This window comes from Malaclemys terrapin, chromosome 15 (assembly GCF_027887155.1).
Source record: "Malaclemys terrapin pileata isolate rMalTer1 chromosome 15, rMalTer1.hap1, whole genome shotgun sequence".
NCBI lineage: Eukaryota > Metazoa > Chordata > Testudines > Emydidae > Malaclemys > Malaclemys terrapin.
Window position 1 is genome coordinate 10376685 of NC_071519.1, and position 14644 is coordinate 10391328.

General features: G+C 54.2%; 1 protein-coding gene across 1 annotated transcript in view; it reads left to right on the forward strand.

Annotated features, from left to right (window-relative positions):
* The window catches only part of LOC128823100 (zinc finger protein 677-like), a 28473-nt gene extending 25039 nt beyond the window's left edge, over positions 1-3434 (forward strand). Inside the window, exon 4 of the transcript XR_008441659.1 lies at positions 2782-3434. The gene's annotated coding sequence lies outside the window, so the exon portion shown is untranslated. The remainder of the gene's footprint in view (positions 1-2781) is intronic.
* The last annotated feature ends 11210 nt before the right edge of the window (positions 3435-14644 follow it).

The following is a 14644-nucleotide window of genomic DNA, read 5'->3' on the forward strand; positions in this document are numbered from 1 at the left end:
TGCTAAATACCGAAGTTAAACAACACTGGTTACCTGTGTCTGGCAAAAGTGTTTGCAACTTTGAATGGAAGATTCAAATGGATGTTAATGGTATTATTTAAACAAAACCAGTTCATTTAGTTCTTTTTCTTAACACCCCTTACACTGCTTTAATTTGTACACAGCTGTACCTAGATTACATTTGTATCCACTTAGGGGCAGTTAAGTTCCAATAGACGCCCCTTATGTTCTTTTAGCAAATCTGACTAAATTGTCTAGAGTCAGAGGATTTCGGTTGAAGAGTCTCTTTTCCTGGATTAGTTACAGATATTCCTCTGGAAAAGGCCCATTTTCCCTTCAGAATTGCTGCAAAGAAACCAAGAATGTTCTTCTCTAACACTTTTACAACGTTCAACCGATTAATTCTCTCCAGCCTCTGCAGAGTTAATTTCTCACTCTCTTTCCTGAAATCACTTGCTGCTCTCCCAAAATGACACCTTACTCCACTCAGATTTTACCATTCCAAGTACTATTTCAGGGATTTAAATTCCCCATGTCGGCACTTATTCCTTTTTTCACTCCTGCTGCTATGCCCTCAAGGCTGTTTTCCAATTTCTTTATCTGTTGCCTGCCTGCTTGTCTGGGCCTGATCCTGTTTTTCTCGTTGAACCGTTTCTTTCCATTGGCACAGGCTTTGTTCCACTACCAATTCAGCAAGGAGAGTGGGCTCCTTAACTAGACACCACCCCTCCTGGTCCCTTTGCTTTTCATAATCACCCCTCGTAGTTGGGGGCGCCGTACATACAACTTTCTCCCCCCTTCACCCGCTGGACCTCTCCTCAGTCTTAATGAGGGCCACTAGACAACAAGTTTCCGCCCAAAATTGAGGATCCTCACAAAAGGGAGAGATTAAACAAGGGTCACCCAAATCGTCCCCCGAACACACGGCCAATCGATGTTTTAACTGTTCCAGTTCCTTTTCTTGGCGAGCACACTGCCGCTGCGGTGTATGCTGGGCACTGATGGTCAAGTCTTTGACAAGTCCCTGAAGGACTGGTACCTGCTTAGCCAGTGCTTCCAGGTGGGTGGATTCTGCCTTTTCCGACTGGAAGTCCTGTCTCAAGGTCTGCGACTTGTCCTGGACATAGGCCTGGGTTGCCACCTGGTTAGTGATCTGCGCTTTCAGTTGTTTAATTTCCACCAGCTGTCGGGCACACACCTCCTCCCTTCTCTTCAACTCCTCTGTCTGTCCCGACAGCATTTGATACCACATGGCTGCTGCAGTCCAAATTAATCCCACAGCTGCCCCTAGGGTTTTGCCCTTCTGCTTTTTATACTCAGTGGACAGATCCAACAAATCCTGCCAAGAATGCACCCTTTTCTGAAGCTCTGTCACGGAACCCCAGCGATTGTACCCCACCTTGGCGACAGCCCTCTCCAGCCGGGAGAGGTCCTCACTCCCCTTTTGAAAGCGGCAGCAGGGTCCCGTCCCTCTTTGCTGCCTCCCCCGTGCCTCGGGCATCAGGTCCAACTGCCTCCCGTGACGCCAGCTGACCGGGCATGCCTGTGCTCCCTAAAGGCTGAAAGTCCAGCATTGAACCCATCGCTGATGCCGTCGCCCACGACTGTGGGACTCCCAAGTCTGCAGCTGCACCCTTCTGTTTTCTGAACATGTCACAATCTCTTAGTACAACTCTTAAGCTCTTTCAATCACTTGAAATTTCACATAGCTCTCACCGACTGGCACCGGGGCTTACAATGCTCACCCTTCCCGGGCCGGAGGGAGAGACCCTAAATCTCCCTCCATATTACTCGGTCCGTTCCCACCGAGGGTCCATACACCAAGTGCCCCCCTGGGCTGAGCGAAAAACCCAAAGCTCTCCTCTATACTCAGGCATACTATGGCTGAGTGTGTATGAACCGAGGATTGTCCGCTTAGAGCGAGAATCTTTAAGTCCTCCTCCTAATACCTGGGACTTCTACACCCGGGGATATACCCACTTGCACCCTTCCCCCGCCGACCGGGGTGGAGAGAGGAACGCTAAACCTCTCTCCGGTTCTCAGTCCTACTACGGCTGAGGGTGGGCACCACCTTTATCATAAAATCCTCAACATGCAATACTAACAGTGCCGTGCGAAGCAAACATGAAATACCAACGGCAGAACAGTTGGTGCGCGCCGCAGGGCTCCCCCTCCGCAATTCTCCACCAAAACTGTGACAGATTTTCGTTACCAATCTGCCTGGGACCACGGTTGATCAGGCCATGGCCACAGGATCTTTTTGGCAGTAGATGACGAGGCACACCAAGTGTCTACATTTTAAAGCTTTATTGATAAAATAATAAAATAACAGTGCGGTGAGTGATGGAAATGCTTCCACGTCACTCAAGGGAAGGAAGAAAAGTGTTAGTGCCCCAAGCCCCAGCCCACTTTCATACTCACATATGCTCGACCCAAAGCTGGCCAGGCCTGGGTGTAACGTAAGACGAAGAAGGGGGATGGGGTGGACAGGAGTGCTGTACTGGGCCCAGGCCATCCAAGAATCCGCTGTGCTCTCTGATTTGCTCCGGTTCTCAGGCGGGTTTTAAGTCCTGGGTTCCTTTGGGGGGCATCTCCTTCAGGGACCTTTGTTAGTGGTGCTCTTTGTGCCAGTCCAAACAGGCTTGCTGTGGCCTTCCCTGTTTCCCAAAACTGTTGTAGGAGCACCAGTGATCTGTATCCTATGTGTAACCTGTATGCTGAAAAGGTCTGTTACACTTACCCCACCTTTTGTCTCCTCTCCCTCTCTGAATACCTGTGAAGTGGCTTTCCTCCTCCCCCACCCTCCTGGAATGCTTGTGGGATGAAGGGGCTGGTTGAACAGCTGGAAGATCAGAAGAGCTCCTAGATAGACAAGATGTCTGGGACTCGGATTAGGCAGCGCTCACACACCCAGTGCATGGACACTGCATGGACACTGGCCGAGGTGGCGTGTGACAAACTAGACGCAGCTAAGTCATCTCTAGTTGCAGGCCATGAGGAGCAGGTGCTTACTAGGGGAAAGGGCCATGTGCTCAGGAGTGCACTCACAAGCCTGTACCTCCAGTGAAAGCCCTTCGCCCAGACCACCTGGCCAGCGGTTTGCCACGTTGCATTCCATCGTGCCTCGGGAAGACTTACCTTCATCGCCCCGTCCATCGCTGCGCGGTGGGACATTTACCTTGAAGGATCCTGACATCTCCAGTGCCATGCCTGTCCTGGGAGCGTGAGTATGCGAGTGTGTGACCCCTCCCCTTTTTTTTGAGCTTAGCTCTCAGTATAATAAACATACTGCTTTCCGCCAAACTCTGGTGGGTCATTAGTCCTCCCTAAGCTTACTAGCTGGCCCAATTTCGGGTAACAAAAACATCCCGGCTCCAGAGACTGTTTTCCCTTCTGTCGGCATCTGCTGTTGCTCTCACTGTTCTCGTTCTCACTGTGGGACCGCTGTGCCTCCTTAACTCTCCTGCCTGGGTTGTCTCTCACAAAACTAAGCCAGTGACAAGCAGCAAACCCCGCCAGACGCTGTGATCACTCAGCCATCGGCAGGTGGAGCCCCGCACCCAGCTAAATTGCATGAATGCTCCCTGAGCCACTCATGAAAAATACGGTGAGGCACCAGCCAATCACCCCAGCCTTACACCCCAAAAATATACCGTCTTACACTGCTCAAGTGCAAGCTCATTAATTTGCCACTTCTTCAAAGGAACATGGACATGCACCAGCCTTTGTAACCTGAGCAGAGATTCCCCAAGCACTTCAACCAAAACCACACTGGTTTAGGTAAAATATAAAACAGATTTATGAACTACAGACAGATTTTAAGTGACTATAAGTAGCATGAATAGAGAGAAAAATTGGTTACCTACGAAATGAAACTAGAAACACAGTCTAAATTTGAACTTTAACAGACTAAGCAAGATTTGACTCAAACAGTCTCTCACCCTAATGGACGTTACAGGCAGCTCACAGTTCTCAATACTCAGCCTGAACTCCCTTCCAGCCTGGGACCAATCTCCCTAGTTCAAAGCCTTTGTCCTCCACACAATCTTCCAGGTGGTGAGAGGGGGTGGGGGGAAGAAGCCAAGTGATGATGTCATTTTCCCTTTTTTGTACTTCCAGCTGGTAGAAAGAGCCTTGCTGTGACATTGGTTAGGCTGTCCCCATTACGTATGTGCCCTCTCTAAGGAGCCTCTGGGAGAGTGGATTTTTCTTGATAAGCCATCAACGCCAGTCTGGCCGGCGATAGCTTCTCCCTTGTTGCAATGGAAAGGCTGGCTCTGGGCATTTCCCAACCTCACAACGTATTTCAGTAATACATAGAGCAGTACTTCACAACTTCACATACAAGGATTGTACCTACAATTCAACAAGGTATTAAGGTTCAACAGACCAAGACTTAAAATGACACTTCACAAGGCCTGCATTGTACAAAACATGTCCATTGTATGACAGTGGTGAATACGGGGATTCCAGGGTGCTTTGAGGTACAGAGTATTAGTCCTCCCCCTCTCCCCCCGTACACAGGGCCATATCAGCGGGAGAGCTTCTCCTGCTGACAAAGCTACCGCCTCTCGGGGCAGTGGATTACCTAAGCTGACTGGAGACCTCTCTCCCTTCTCCTTAGAGCTTCTTCATTCGAGTGCTAGAGCAGCACAGTTCCACTGGTGCAGCTGTGCTGATGCAGCATTTTAAATGAAGACGAGCCCTAAGACGCAAACCCATAGAATCAGAACTCTAACATTCGTGTATCCCACAGTCTGCAATTGGAGCCCGACATGTTTATTCCCTCATTGGTTACCATCATTACCACAGCATGGTAGTCCTTGTTAACCAATCCGCCAGCCAGTTTGGGATTCATGGGGAAGGAATATCCCCTGAAGGAATCTCTCTCTCTCGTTGCCTCATGAAACTTTGGCGCCAAAGAATGAAGGATGGTTGTTCCCATGGCATCCTCTGTGACTGTAATCAGTGACATTAAACTAGGGAGTCGTGTACTACAATTTTCCTTGGGCCGTTAGTCACCTTAGTGTCCTTTACTGGGGTGAAAACCAAGAACTGGGTGTGTACTATTTCTAACCCACTTCTTTCCCAATCCTTGGCCTTGCTTAGAGTAGAGTAAATGTACACTTCTCTGAAGTAAAACTCTTTCCCAAACCACTCAAAATCTCAGCCGTGCTAGTGCAGAACGGCTTCCCCAAACATGCCCAGTTTTCCTTTCATTTGGTGGCACGGGTCTGGGCTAGGAACTAGATACAGACCTGGACCTGAAATCTCTGTAGCTTACCAGAGGTGGAGTTTCTAGTCAAAAGTAGCTATTTTTCTGCAGCAATTTCATTTTCCACACGGATTTCATTTTATACCCGTTCATAGCACCTACAAAGGGTAAATTCAACATCAACAACAAAACCCCACTTCTATTTCCTCCACATCTGCATCGTGAAGGGCAGCATTTCCCATAACATAGGATTAGCTAGGAGACACCTTCCCTAGGGCCTGGGTTTCAAATGCTCTGGGAACCAAATACAGGGGCATTTTGCCTAGTTCCAAGTCACTTACTGTGGAATTCTCTCTCCAGATCATGAGACAATATTGACTAAACCAGCAGTTCTCAACCCATTTTAAGGGGATCACCAGGGCTGGCATTAGACCCTGGACTGAAGCCCAAACCCTGCTACCTGGGGTTGAAGCCAAAGCTCCTCAAGCCCGGGAGGACTCGGGCTGCAGCTTCATCTCCCCTGCAGGGTGGAGCTCAGGCTACTGTCCTGACGCTTGGGGCTGATGCCCTCTGACTTCGGCTTCCGCGGAGGGGGGCAGAGGTCGTGTAGTAATTTTTGTTGTCAGACGGGCGTCACGGTGCAATGAAGTTTGAGAACCATGGACTTAAACAATTGAACTCCACTGTGATCATCTGCACTTCCTTCAGTTAGTTGCACAGTTTGGGTCTGGTGGTGTTCACCATTTGCGAATGGAGATTGGAAATCACTGCTTCTTCTTTGTTAGCATGTCCAGTAAATTGGAGAGTTCTCTCCTGGTGACAGAACTGCACATGAACTTTCTCCACGTCATCATGGAGGGGTGGGGAAAAAGCAAAGCTAAGTGAGAAGTAATGGCTTTAGCAAATGGTCATTTGTCTCAACGTCTCCAATAAATCTGAGCTCCAGCCTGTCGAAATAAACAGATCTCCAACTGGGTGACAAAACAGCCTTCAGGAAAGAGAGAAACCCACATTGCAGAGAGGTAGACTACATGAAAACGAAAGTGTCAAGTGAAATTTCAGAGCCGGTTACATCTGATGACTCAGAATTAGGACAAGAGATTCTCCCATCACAGTCTCCTCTGATCCTTTCAAACTTGATTCACTCAGCACTGATTTTCGGAGGTGGGACTCCCTGAAGCGGGAGGAGGGAGGGGGGTGTGACGGAGCAGGGAGCAGGGCAGATTTGACCTGGGAATGTTGCAGGGGGGTTGCAGTGGGGATGTGGGACTTCCCTTGAAGGAAGCTACCTGAGCTGTAACCTGAGCCAGGAACGGGGGTGGGGAGAATTAACACCTTCTGCCCGGGAGACTGAACAAAGGAGAGGAGCAGCGGGAGGGGCTGGGAGTTTAGTTTCGGTTTGGGCTGGGTGGTGCAACGCAGGGAACCCCAAGCTGGGGTCTAAGCTCCCTGAACCTCCCAGAGGGACCTAATGGAGGGGGGGTCTGGTCGTACCTACACGCTCTGCTTGAGACTGTGTTCCTGTCCTTAAATAAACCTTCTGCTTTACTGGCTGGTTGAGAGTCGCAGTGAATCTCGGGAAGAGGGGTGCAGGGCCCTAACTCCCCCACAATCCGCAACAACTGGTGGCAGCGGCGGGATCTACTGCACCCCGTGGACGGCGCTTCCTGCAGTAAGTGACTGGGGAGCAGTAAAACGAAGGGAGATTGACGGGGACCAGGCGTGCTGAAGAGTGGGAGAGAGACGGTTATTACCCCTGGGAGTGTGTGACCAGCGAGAAGGACTTTTGCAGTAACAGGGTCCCCCGGGGGGATCGCAGCGAGTGGTCCCAGGGGCGGAGGAGTCTGCAGCTTGACCCTGGCAGAGAGGCGGTGACCTCGAGAAGGGCTGGCACACTAGGGGTCCCCCTGGGAACTGTGGGGAGCTGTGAGCACACAGGCCGGTGAGTGGCCAGCAGGAAGATGTATGCCAAGCGGCTTAAGAGCGACCTGGTGGAGCTGTGCAAGCAGAGGCGGCTGTGCATTGGGAGGCTCACCAAAGAACAGCTCATTGCCCAGCTGGAGGCGGAAGATCGCGCGAATGAACTGATCCCTGTGTCTCAGGGAAGCAGCCTGGCAAATGCAGCACAGGCACCAGTGTCTGTCCCAGCTGGGAGTGGTCAGCCAGCTGCTGAGGGCTTCCCGAGACCCCTCCTTCCTATGCCTAGGGGAAGGGTGGGGAGGAGCCCAGCAAATACCGAAGGCGCCGTGACCCCCCCGGCCAGCAGGGAATCCCCCCGGCGAAGCCCGCCGGCCAGCAGAGGATCCTCCCGGCGACGTTCGGCATCCGTGGAGCGGAATTGGCTGGAATGGGAGAAAGAGCTAAAACTGAGACAGCTGGAGGATCGTGAACAACAGAGACAGCATGAACGGGAGGAGAAAGAGAGACAGAGACAGCATGAAGAGAGACAGAGACAGGAGAATGAGAGACAGCGTCAGCATGACCTGGAACTGGCGAGATTGAAGGGCAGCGAACCCCCGGCTGCGGTGAGTGAGGGGGGGACCCAGGACTGCACGGAGCTTTGATAAGTGCATCATGGCCCCATACAAGGAGGGGGAGGACATGGATGACTTCCTGGAGGCCTTTGAGACGGCCTGCGAGCTGCACCGGGTTGATCCCGCGGACAGACTCTGGGTCCTTACCCCCTTACTGGACCCCAAAGCCGTGGCATTGTACCGCCAACTGGGAGAGGCAGAGAAAGGGGACTACGAACTATTCAAAAAGGCCCTGCTACGTGAGTTTGGGCTGACTCCTGAGATGTACCGGGAAAGGTTCCGGAGTCAAGATAAAACCCCTGAGATCTCATATCTGCAACTAGCCGTCCGCATGGAAAGATACGCCAGCAAGTGGGCTGGTGGGGCCCAGACGAAGGAGGACCTGATTAAACTGCTGGTACTGGAGCAACTGTAGGAGCGGTGCCCATCCGACCTGAGGCTGTGGTTGGTGGACAGAAAGCCAGAGAACCCGCGACACGCCGGGCAGCTGGCTGATGAGTTTGTAAAGAGCCGGTCAGGGGGTGGCAGGGAGGAGCCCCAAAGGAACAGGCCCGCCGCGATGCAGAGAGAGAGTCACCCTGGGACCTCCCAAAGGGGGAATATGGGGAATCCCCTCCCACGGGGAATGCCCAGCATCAGGGACAACCGACCGGCTCGAGGGGACCCACGGGACCTGAGCTGCTATTACTGCGGCCGAAGAGGCCACGTTCGGGCCCAGTGCCCCAAGCTCAAGGACAGACTGAGCAGACCGAACCCGCACCGGGTTAACTTGGTAGAGGCCCAGACGGACGAGGGGCAGGCTTCCCACGCAAGAGGGGCTGGCAGCTTATCAACTGCTCAAGACAGAGAAGGGCCCCCGGCCAGCTTCTCTGGGGGGCCAGATGCTCCGGATTCAAAGTTCTCCGTTTACAGGGTTGGCGCGGGGCTGTCCCTGCGGAGCGAGTGCCTTGTTCCCCTGGAGGTGGATGGGAAGAAAGTTTATGGATACTGGGACACGGGCGCAGAGGTGACACTGGCCCGGCCCGAGGTGGTGGCCCCAGATCGGGTGGTGCCCAACACCTTCCTGACCCTGACCGGGGTGGGCGGGACCCCATTCAAGGTTCCCGTAGCGAGGGTACACCTGAAATGGGGGGCCAAGGAGGGCCCCAAGGACGTGGGAGTGCACCACCATTTGCCCACTGAGGTGTTGATGGAGGGGGACCTAGAGGACTGGCCAAGCAGCCCCCAGACCGCCTTAGTCGTGACCCGTAGCCAGAGCCGGCGAGGGGCACTACGCCCTGACCTTGGGAAGGATGTCCCACCGGAGGCACCGAACCCTTCCCGGGTGGGGAGGGAACACCCAAGGACAGGCCGCGGGGTGGCTGGGGCTTCCGACCCAGCCGACGAGAGGGAGCAGGTCCCCATCCCTTCCCCAGCCGCCGAGTTCCAGGCCGAGTTGCAGAAGGACCCCTCCCTGCGGAAGCTAAGGGGCCTGGCTGACCTCAGTGTGGTACAGACCATGAGGAGAGGATGCAAGGAGAGGTTCCTGTGGGAGGAGGGGTTCCTGTACCGAGAGTGGGCTCCCCCGGGGGAAGTGGAGTCGTGGGGGATCAGGAGGCAGCTGGTGGTTCCCCAGAAGTTTCGCCACAAGCTACTGTACCTGGCCCATGACATCCCTCTCGCAGGGCACCAGGGGATCCGGCGCACCAGGCAGAGGCTGCTACAGAACTTTTACTGGCCCGGGGTCTTCACCAACGTCCGGCAGTACTGCCGATCCTGTGACCCCTGCCAGAGGGTGGGGAAGGCCCGGGACAAGGGGAAGGCAGCATTGAGACCTTTGCCCATCATAGAGGAGCCTTTCCAGAAGGTGGCCATGGACATAGTGGGACCTCTCAGCAAGACGACCCGGTCTGGGAAGAAATACATCCTGGTGGTGGTAGATTTCGCCACCCGCTACCCCGAGGCAGTGCCCTTATCGTCCATTGAAGCAGACACTGTGGCGGATGCGCTGCTGACCATTTTCAGCCGAGTGGGGTTCCCCAAGGAAGTCTTGACGGACCAAGGGTCCAACTTCATGTCGGCCCTACTCCGGTGCTTGTGGGAGAGATGTGGGGTCCGGCACAACTGGGCCTCAGCATATCACCCCCAATCCAACGGGCTGGTGGAGAGGTTCAATGGGACGCTAAAAATGATGCTGAAAACATTTATGAATCAGCACCCGCAGGACTGGGACAAGTACTTACCTCACCTGCTGTTTGCGTACAGGGAGGTACCCCAGGAGTCTACCGGGTTTTCGCCTTTCGAACTGCTATATGGAAGGCGGGTAAGGGGGCCCCTGGACCTGATGAGAGACGAATGGGAGGGGAAGGCCACTCCTGACGGAGAGTCGGTGGTGGAGTATGTCCTGACCTTCCGGGAACGACTTGCCGAGCTCATGGGCCTGGCCAGGGAGAATCTGGCCAGAGCCCAGAGGAAGCAGAAGGTCTGGTATGACCGCACAGCACGGGCCCGCGCGTTCGCCACCGGGGATCAGGTGATGGTCCTCATCCCCGTGAGGAAAAACAAACTCCAGGCTGCCTGGGAAGGGCCCTTCAAGGTTGTCAAGCCACTAAACGAGGTAAACTATGTGGTGGAGCTGTCGAACCGGGCACACCACCACCGGGTGTACCATGTGAATATGATGAAGCCATATTATGACAGGGGGAATATGGTGTTGGCCGTGTGTGGACAGTGGGAGGGGCAGGGAGATGACCCTTTAGTAGATCTATTCCCTGGGACAAGAGTTGGCTTCCCCCTGGAAGCAATTCCCCTCTCTGATCGGCTAACCCCTGCCCAGCGAGCTGAGATCGGAGGGGTGCTGCATCTGTACCAGCAGCTGTTTTCCAACCAGCCTGGACGCACTAATCTGACTGTCCACCGGGTGCAGACAGGATCGCACCCGCCTATAAAATGCTCCCCCTTCCGAGCCACAGGGAAAACTGCTCAGGACCTGGAAAGAGAGGTCAATGACATGCTGGCTTTGGGGGTGATCCAGCCGTCTTCCAGCCCTTGGGCCTCGCCGGTGGTGCTGGTCCCCAAAAAGGACGGGTCGATCCGGTTCTGTGTGGACTATCGGAAGCTCAATGCCATCACTGTAGCCGATGCCTACCCCATGCCCAGGCCGGACGAGCTCCTAGACAAGCTGGGAGGTGCTCGGTACCTTACCACCATGGATCTTACAAAGGGCTATTGGCAAGTGCCGCTGGATGCAGATGCCAGGCTGAAATCGGCCTTTGTCACCCCTCTGGGGCTCTATGAGTTCCTGACCCTGCCCTTCGGCCTCAAGGGAGCGCCGGCCACCTTCCAACGCCTGGTGGATCAGCTACTGAGGGGGATGGAGAGTTTTGCCGTGGCGTATATCGATGACATCTGTGTCTTTAGCCAGACCTGGGAGGACCACATATCCCAGGTTAGACAAGTGCTGGACCGACTCCAGAAGGCTGGGCTGACCGTAAAACCGGAGAAGTGCAAGGTGGGGATGGCTGAGGTATCCTACCGAGGCCACCGGGTGGGAAGCGGCTGCCTAAAGCCGGAACCAGCCAAAGTGGAGGTGATCAGAGACTGGCCCGCTCCTCAAACCAAAAAGCAGGTCCAAGCCTTTATTGGGATGGCAGGGTACTATCGGAGGTTCGTGCCCCACTTTAGCGCCATAGCCGCCCCCATCACTGAGCTGTGCAAGAAGGGGAAGCCAGACAAAGTGGTCTGGACCGAGGAGTGCCAGGAGGCTCTCCGGGCGCTGAAGGAGGCTCTGGTCAGTGACCCAGTTCTGGCAAACCCAGACTTTGACAAGCCCTTTATGGTGTTCACCGACGCCTCAGACATAGGACTGGGGGCGGTGTTAATGCAGGAGGATGAAAAGGGGGAGAGACACCCCATCGTGTACCTGAGCAAGAAGTTGCTACCCCGGGAGCAGAACTACGCGGCCATCGAGAAGGAATGCCTGGCCATGGTGTGGGCCCTCAAGAAACTAGAGCCATATCTCTTTGGGCGTCACTTCACCGTGCACACCGACCACTCTCCCCTGACCTGGCTGCACCAGATGAAAGGAGCCAACGCCAAGCTCCTGAGATGGAGCCTGCTCCTGCAGGATTATGACATGGACGTGGTCCATGTGAAGGGACGTGACAACCTGATAGCGGACGCATTGTCCCGGAGAGGGAGCCCTGAACTTCCCCAGGTCACTGGTCAGAGTGACCCCGCTCAGTTCAGTCTCGAAGGGGGGAGAGATGTGACGGAGCAGGGAGCAGGGCAGATTTGACCTGGGAATGTTGCAGGGGGGTTGCAGTGGGGATGTGGGACTTCCCTTGAAGGAAGCTACCTGAGCTGTAACCTGAGCCAGGAACGGGGGTAGGGAGAATTAACACCTTCTGCCCGGGAGACTGAACAAAGGAGAGGAGCAGCGGGAGGGGCTGGGAGTTTAGTTTCGGTTTGGGCTGGGTGGTGCAACGCAGGTAGGGTTACCATTCGTCCGGATTTACCCGGACATGTCCTCCTTTTTGTGCTAAAAATAGCGTCCGGGGGGAATTTGTAAAGCACTCACAATGTCCGGGATTTCCCCCCTCCCCCGGAGCGGCTGGGAGGGCTGCAGGAAAGTCCCGGGCTGGACTCCGGAGCAGCTGGAGAGGAGCTCCGCCCTGCATTCTGAGCAAGTGTCTCAGCACAAAGTGCAGCCCTCCCCTTTTGCAACTGGGAGCGGTTACTGCCATGCAGCGTAGCAAAACGGGAGCGAGAGCACTTTGTGCTGATACAAGGGCAGCTCTCCCCTGCAACCCGGTCCGGACCAGGGACCAGGTTTTGTTGTGCAGGGGAGCTTAGCCACGTGTCCGGCTCGCACAGAGCCCAACACCCTGTTCTGAGCAGCAGGGTAAGGGGGGCAGGAGAAGGGGCAGGGAGGTTCTGGAGGGGGCAGTCAAGAAACGGGGGGGGGGCTTTTTGGGGGGAGTGGAGAAAGTTTTGGGCAGTCAGGGTACAGGTAGGGGGTAGGGTCCTGGTGGGCAGTTGGGGGGGGGTCTTAGGAGGGGGCAGTTAGGGGACAAGGAACAGGGAGTCTTAGGTAGGGGGTGGGGTTCTGGAGGGAAGTTAGGAGCAGGGGTCCCAGGAGGGGGCAGTCAGGGGACAAGGAGCGGGGGGTAGGGGGCTGGGAGTTCTGGGGGGGAGCTGTCAGGGGGCAGGAGTGGGGAGAGGGATTGGAGCAGTCAGGGGACAGGGAGCAGAGGGGTTTAGATGGGTTGGGAGTTCTGGGGGGGAGCTGTCAGGGGGCAGGAGTGCGGAGAGGGATCGGAGCAGTCAGGGGACAGGGAGCAGAGGGGTTTAGATGGGTTGGGAGTTCTGGGGGGGAACTGTCAGGGGGTGGGGAGTGGTTGGATGGGGCGTGGGAGTCCCAGGGGTCTGTCTGGGGGTGGGGGTGTGGATAAAGGTTGGGGCAGTCAGGGGACAAGAGGCAGGGAGGCTTAGATAGTCCTGGGGGCAGTTAGGGGCAGGGGTCCCAGGAGGGGGTAGTCAGGGGACAAGGAACGGGGGGAGGGTTGGGAGGTCAGGGGGGGCGGGAAGTGGGAGGGGCAGGGGCGGGGCTAGGGCGGGGCTTCTCCCGTCCTCTTTTTTGCTCGCTGAAATATGGTAACCCTAAACGCAGGGAACCCCAAGCTGGGATCTAAGCTCCCTGAACCTCCCAGAGGGACCTAATGGAGGGGGGGTCTGGTCGTACCTACACGCTCTGCTTGAGACTGTGTTCCTGTCCTTAAATAAACCTTCTGCTTTACTGGCTGGTTGAGAGTCGCAGTGAATCTCGGGAAGAGGGGTGCAGGGCCCTAACTCCCCCACAATCCGCAACAGGGGGTTCTTGTTCCACCTCTATATCACTTCCAGTTTGTGCTTCCTTTCTTGTTCCTTCCCCTCCATTTCTTTACCTTGCAATTCCAGGACCCTTTGGTGCGCAGCTTCTTGTCTGGCATTCTCTGCTTCAATCTGCAGTCGCTGTAATGCCATATGTCTTCTGTGTTCTTTTCCCTTCTCTTCTGCCTGCAATCTGCACAGCTCCAGCTTCTTAGTAGTTTCACTTTCATGCATTTTCCTGTTTTTCTCTCCCGACTTCCCTTGCCCGAAATAAGCAAACAGAAAATAACTGGTAACTTCTTTGACTGATCTTCAGCCACTACATTTAAAACTCACATAAAATCACCACCAATGTCTCAGAGCAGGGGTCTCCAAACTACGGCCTATGTGCCGAATCCAGCCTGGGGCTTCCATTTGTTCGGCCCTCCAACCAACAGGAGAGAAGCGAACAGCTGAGTAGGCACGCCAAGTGGGCAGGGGGAGGGGCTGCCGGCTCACATGGGGGGGGGGGTAGCTCAGCTGAGCTGTGTGGCGGGGTGAGTGCCCCCGGGAGCCAGTGTCCCCCCAAAAGGGGAGCCAACTTAGGGGAGAGTTGCTGCTGCAGCCGAGCAGGCACGGACCCCTGCCTAAGAGTAAAAATAGAAGCCAGATGCTTAATTACATCTCCAATAAATGGAGTAAAGAAGATGGAAATTAACAATTTCATAATGGTTAAATTTTAACTACAGCACTAATAGAACCAAACAGTATTTGTATGAGACAAATGTGTGAGTTTAAAAAAAAAAAATAAAAAAAAAAATAAAGGGAAATGATTTTTAATGTATTGACAAATATTTTGTGTGATTTCACAGTATCTGCATCAATTAACTTTTATACCTGATTTAGAATTTAATGCAACACTGACACAGTAGTGTTGGTTTTTTTAAATGATTTTGCATATATTTGCATACATTTCATTTCTTTCACAGTTGCTTTGGCCCGCGAAGCCCCTTCAAAAATCTGATCTGGCCCTTGTCTCATAAAGTTTGGAGACCCCGTCTCAGAG